The sequence below is a fragment of the Arvicanthis niloticus genome, chromosome 18 (assembly GCF_011762505.2).
Source record: "Arvicanthis niloticus isolate mArvNil1 chromosome 18, mArvNil1.pat.X, whole genome shotgun sequence".
NCBI classification, from domain to species: domain Eukaryota; kingdom Metazoa; phylum Chordata; class Mammalia; order Rodentia; family Muridae; genus Arvicanthis; species Arvicanthis niloticus.
Genome location: NC_047675.1, coordinates 22,750,770 through 22,757,175, shown reverse-complemented (window position 1 = coordinate 22,757,175; position 6,406 = coordinate 22,750,770).

Here is a 6,406-nt window from a genome sequence, read left to right as displayed (position 1 = left end):
CAAGGAGGCCAGAGAGGGCCTCAGTTCCCCTTGGACTGGAGTAACTGATGGTTGTGTGTGCTGGGAATCAAACCCAGGTCCTCTGCATAAGCAGCCTTAAAGTTTAACTGCTGAGCCATCTCGCTAGTCTCCTAGTTGTCTCTTTTGTTCTTTATCAGGATCAGTTTTTGGTCACATTCATACACACTTGTGGTATTAGTAAGTCAAATACTGTTTCTAGACAAAATCGGCAATGTCCTCATCTCCTGCCTACACACCAGTCACCATCTGTGAGCTCTGATTCTCTGAGGAAAGGTCACTCTTGCATCTGTCCCTCCTGGCATCTGCCATCTTTATTCTGAATAAGATACTCCCTTGAGATGCGTTGATCTCCTGACCCTAGACATGACTAACTGCCACACAGGGCCACATGCCTCCTCCCTCCATTCTTCCCATAGATGACAAATTCCTGGTCAATTTTTATTGTAATCAGTGAAGTACTTTTCCTGCCAAGATATGGCTCTCAACTTTAACTGCCCACTAAATCACCCGGGGGACCTTTAATCGCAAAGCCCAGGTTGTGCTCAAATCTCTTACATCAGGCTGAGAGTGAGAACCAGTCCTTGGGACTTTTTGGTGTTTTCCGAGTGCTTCTGATATTTAGCCAAGAGTAAGAACCACTACTCCTAGGCCAAGTACGGTGGATGCATTATCTTCCCTGTTCCATATTTCCCACTGGGAAAATTTTCACACTTCTTTTTTCTTTTCTCCTTCCTTCCTTCCTTCCTTCCTTCCTTCCTTCCTTCCTTCCTTCTTTTCTTCCTTCCTCCCTCTCCAACAGAACTGTAAAACCTCTCTGAGGGCAGTTGTCTACAACCGCATCCATCTAGCACCTTCTGGAGGTTACACCACAACACTCTGAATGTCTCCACCACATTTCCTGCACCCTGGATCCTGAGTCATTCTTTTTTGAAGTACTCGCTTTTTTTTTTTTTTTTTTTTTTTTTTCCTGGTGGATCAAAGCTGTAGCAGTTTCCAAGAAAGGGTGCATGGTGCATGGGAATATAAGAATATTTTTATTTTCTCTTTCAACTTGATGGATTGAGTTTATGTTTGGTTTAGAATCCCTAATTTCAAAATTAATTTCAAAAATCATTTCCGAATCATCTTTCTGAAGTATTATGGAAAAGAGTTCTTTGCTGTAAACGTCTATGGCTCCCCTCCCCCCCCCCCCACCAGAGGTTATTTTCTTCCAGGGCTCATGTTCATTTTGAGTGGTAGAAAAGCTACAAGAAGCGATCCCCAACTCACTTGGAAGCAGTTGGTGGATCCTTGCCCACTGGATGGAGCACTTCTGAGGCATGTTCTTTCTGCACTCTGTCCTGAAGGCCCCCCGGGATGATCAAGCTCCATTTGTTCACACTGTACACTGGCTTAATAACACGCCCGTTTGTTGGCTTCCTTCCTTCCCAATCTCACTTCCCGACCAGCCAGTGTTTTCTGAGATTACCTGCCTTTATTTTTCTGTGGTGCTGAGGAGCAGGCCCAGGGCCCAGTATGTGTTACAAATGTTCTACCATCGAGTTCCACCACAACCTTGACATTAACAAAATCTTATTCACAATTTTTTTTTTACAGTTATTGAGTATTGGGGGAGTGCTCACACACAGGTCAGACCCTGTGAACTGTGTGGATCCTTCCACTGTGTGGGTCCTGGGAATTGAACTCAGGTCCTCAGACTTCGCAGCAGGTGAGTTTGCCAACTAAACCATCTTTCCAGCTCCCTAAAATTTTATTGAAAGGCTCTCTCTCTCTTGCTGTTTTGTGAAGACTTATCCTGGTTCATAGCATCTACACGTTAGTTTCCTGAGTTTCTCCAATGTTACCTGTCCAGTTTCCTGCTGTGGGAGATGTGTGCCTACGTGGCAGAATCCTTGAAGCCAAGTGGCCAGAAAGGCGAGGCTCACACAGACTTTTGCACATTACCTCTGATTTTAGAATCACCCTTCTTTTTTGGCCCTGGCCTGTGTCCTTAGGTTGTGAGTTTCCCTGGTTTATAGAACGAGCCTGCACCAGGGTCCAGAGGAGTAGTTGTTGGCCATGCTACGTTTGAAAGAGCTCCTGGGAAGTTACTCCAAGGATAGATGGTGTGAGAAGTACCATCTTAAAGTAATAAAAAAAAAAAAAAAAAACCCAACAGCATTCATTTTACAATCTGTTTCTGTGGGTGGAGGACCTGGGGGAGGACTCAGCTAGGGGTTCTGGCTTGGGAATCTCCTGTGCAGTTCCAGCCATTTGAATGAGAGAGCTAGCCAGACCTCTCCCTCTGTGCCTGTATATAGTCTTGGGCTTCTCCCTGTGTTTTCCCACACAGGTTATTTTGAGGTTTGGTGGTCTCGGGGATGTTGACTATTGACATGGAAGTTTAAGCTTCCAGCATCAAGAGCCTGGGAAGTGACGTAATAGCATTTCTACAAATTTCTATCGTCATGAATCAAATAACCCTCCACTGAAAGAACAGGCACACAGATTCCATCTCTCAGCAGGAGGAAGGCCCCAGTGACGTTGTGCAGCAGCACACGAAATAGATAGGGAGCAGTTCCACCCCAGCTACAATGCATCATCTGATCCAGCTCCTAGCATTTGGGACCTGTCCCTCATGAACCTTCCTGCTTTGGGGGAACGTTTACCAGGTCATTGTATTCAAGCCAAGCGTACCCAGCAAATCCACATTTTAAGGGGCAACTTTCCAGGTGAGAAAGTTTCCAGGTTGCCAACCTGGTCCATCGATAATAATCATTTCTCGGCAGGCATCAGCCCAGCGGGAGGGAAGCCAGATGATGTCAATTTTCCACCTATGGAAGTTATGCCCCTGCAGGAGTGTTGGCCACTTCCTCTTCACATAAGGACTATGCACTGGCACGTTCAAGCCTAGGAAATGGCAATAAGGTATCATTTACTCAGAATACGTTTGGCTGCATTTGTAGCTGACCTGGGAGGCATGTGGTCTGTGAGTGCTGGCTTGGGCACCTGGCATAGACTAGCAGAGCAAGCTTCTGGTCCGAACCTCTGAGGCAGTTCCAACTCTGTCAGTTCAGCTGCTTTCTGCCTTCCAAAAACTTAAGTAGCACCCCTCACCTGCTGCCACCCCATTTGTCAGCTTTTTAAGGGTTTAACCTCTGAGGATTGTTTACTGTGAGTTTTTGACTGGTCTTTGAGATGAGACAGAGAATTTTCTCAGCCTATTACTCTAACTGAAAAGAAGCACCTTGCTTTCCACTTCTCTCCAACATAATTGCTGTGACATTGCGTCATTATGCACATAAGCAAGCATTCATACTCCTCTGTGTAATTTTACACCTATAAAAATGGATCAGGCTGTGCATATGGTTTGACAATTTGCTCTTTTCACTTAATACATTCGAGACATCGCCAATGTTCATATACAGAGATCTTCCTCATTCATTATTATGGCTGTGTAGTATTCCAAAGTTAGGGACAGGAATTATATTCCAGAAGAAAGAAGAGAACAATAACAGCAACAAAAATCACCCTTGTCATTCTTAATCCCTCTCCCTAGGGGGAGGGTACTGGGCAGATGGATCAGGGTGGGCACTGGGAGGGGTTCATTGCTTCTGGCACCTTTACCTGGTTTTCCTGTAATTCTAATCATGGGATGGACACTCTGGGCTCTTCCTTTTCCTTTGTAGCATTGTTTTTATAAGCCAGGGTTTTTGTTTGTTTGTTTGTTTTTTACTTTGGCATGGTTCACATTTGGAGGATTAAAAAAAATTTTTTTTTTTTTTTTTTGGTAACAACATTCAAACCATGGGACATAGGTTACGCATTTGGTTTCTGTCCCTGCTTGTAGCTTCTGAAGTCCTTGGAGTCTCTAGAGTAGTGAGAAGGAGGAGGGATGCTGAAAGCTAAGGTGATATACACTCACTCACTGATGGCCAGTGTCTTAGTCATGCTTACCTTGGAAATTTCCATAAACACCCAAAGGACTGCATTCTGATTGCTTTAGGACAAGTGAACTCATCGAAGGTGCAGGAGAAGGGCAGCCAGTAGGGTATGGGACACACCCCTCCTCTCTTCCTTTGGCTCTGTACACCAAGTACTGTTGTCTGTAATCTTTCTTATATCTTTCCTAATAAACAGTCCCTGAGTTCTAACAAAGTGATTGAGCCCCAGGAGGGTTGAAGAAACCTAGGTTAAGGTACACAGTTGGTCAGAAGCACAGATTACAGCCTGTGCTTGAGACTGGTACCCAGAGTGGGGGCCAGACCCTCAACCTGTAGGATCTGAATTCATCTCCAGGTAGAGCTCTGTGTTACAATTGAGCTAAATTATAAGTTGCCCAGCTAGTTAGTGGCTTTTTAGCAAATCTTGGAAGGATACTTAGTGTGTGGGGAGTGGGGATGAAGCACCACAAATCTGGTATTGAATGTGTTAAATGAGAGTAAAGAATAGGAAAAGATACTTTGTTATTTTTCCTTTTCCCTATACATATGTTCATAAGAAATTCAACATAAGCCCTCTCTTTGTGTCTGTTGTTGTGTAGTTCATGAGACTATGTAGTATCTGTGCCCATATGCAAGCATGTGCAAACCAGAGCAAAACATCTCTCTCTGCTGCTCTCCTCTAACCTTCCTTTTACATATGTAATATCTCCCCAGGTTTTAAGTACCCAGAATCCTTTGCAATGCCTCTTCCGTACAAAGCAAAGGGAGACCCTTCTGGTACAAGTTCAGACATCTTTTATTCTAGAGCATCACTTTCAGTATCAAGTTTTTATATATATATATATATATATAATTTTTTATGTGCATTACTGTTTTGCCTGCCTGTGTGTCTGTATGAGAGTGTCAGATTTCCTGGAGCTGGAATTACAGACAGCTGTGAGCTGCCATGTGGGTACTGGGAATTAAGCCTGGGTCCTCTGGAAAAGCAGCCAGTGCTCTTAACCACAAAGCTGTATCTCCAGCCTCAGTGTCAGTTTTAAAAAAAAGTATTTTTTAAAGATTTATTTGCTTTCATGTGTACGAACGGCTTGCCTGCATGTGTGTCTGTGTACCGTGTGCATGTCCGGTGCCTGCAGAGATCCAAAGAAAGTGTTGGATCTCCTGGAAATGGAGTTACAGATGTTCTGAGCCACCATGTGGGTGCTGGGAATTGAATCCAGGTCTTCAAGGGCAATAAGTGTTCCTAACCACTGAGCCATCTCTCCAGCACCAATATTGTTTTTGTTATACAGAAAACGACTCCTGTTTCTTATCAAAATATTACCTGGAGAATATTAAAAATTTTAATTATTATTTAAATGAGTGTGCACCCATGATATGTTTGCTAAGTGGGAAGATGTTAGATGGTACACAAGACCATCTTTCCTCTTAGAGGGAAGAGTTATATGGCCCATCAGAAAAAGGCATGCCAAAAGCAGTCTGTTATGTTCAGAACAAAATTGATTAATGGCTACAGACAATGAAACCACGGGGTGTTTGTTTGTTTGTTTGTTTGTTTTGGTTTTTCAAGACAGGGTTTCTCTGTATAGCCTTGGCTGTCCTGGAACTCACTCTGTAGACCAGGCTGGCCTCAAACTCAGAAATCTGCCTGCCTCTGCCTCCCAAGTGCTGGGATTAAATGCGTGTGCCACCACTGCCCAGTGGAGTATCTTTTATATGTGTGTGTGACACGACCTCACAGTGTAGCTCGGGCTGGCCTCACACACTCAATCTTATTTTCCCCGTTATAAATGCACGTCAACACACCTGCTGAGGTTATCCTATTTTATTTGACAGAAATTATTTGTCTCACTGCTGAAATTCTGTCAGTTACCATATAACTTTATAGACTCTGGCCTCCAGGGAGGAATCTACTTCAAGGCCAATGAAGGTACCTCTCTAAAAACTGAAACCACACCGAGCGCTCTGTTGGACAGTGCTATAAGACTGCTATAGGACGCATTAAAAAGACGCATGCTGCTCTTTTGCCTCTCCAGTTTGGGGAATTTTCAAACGTTCTTCATTGTTTTTTAAAAGATGTCTTTATAGCCGGGCAGTGGTGGCCCATGCCTTTAATCCCAGCACTTGGGAGGCAGAGGCAGGTGGATTTCTGAGTTCGAGGCCAGCCTGGTCTACAGAGTGAGTCCCAGGACAACCAGGGCTACACAGAAAAACCCAGTGTCAAAAAAACAAGAGAGAGAGAGAGAGAGAGAGAGAGAGAGAGAGAGATGTATTTATTATTTGTATGTTTATGTGAGCGTATGTACAGTCATGTGAGTGCAGGTGATCCTTGGGGTCAGAAGAGGGTGCCAGATCCCCTGTAGCTGGAGTCACAGGCCACTGTGAGCTGCCCAATGGGGCGGCTGCTGGAATCCAAACCCCAATCCTCTCAAAGAGCAGCAGGTAATCTTAACACCTGAGCC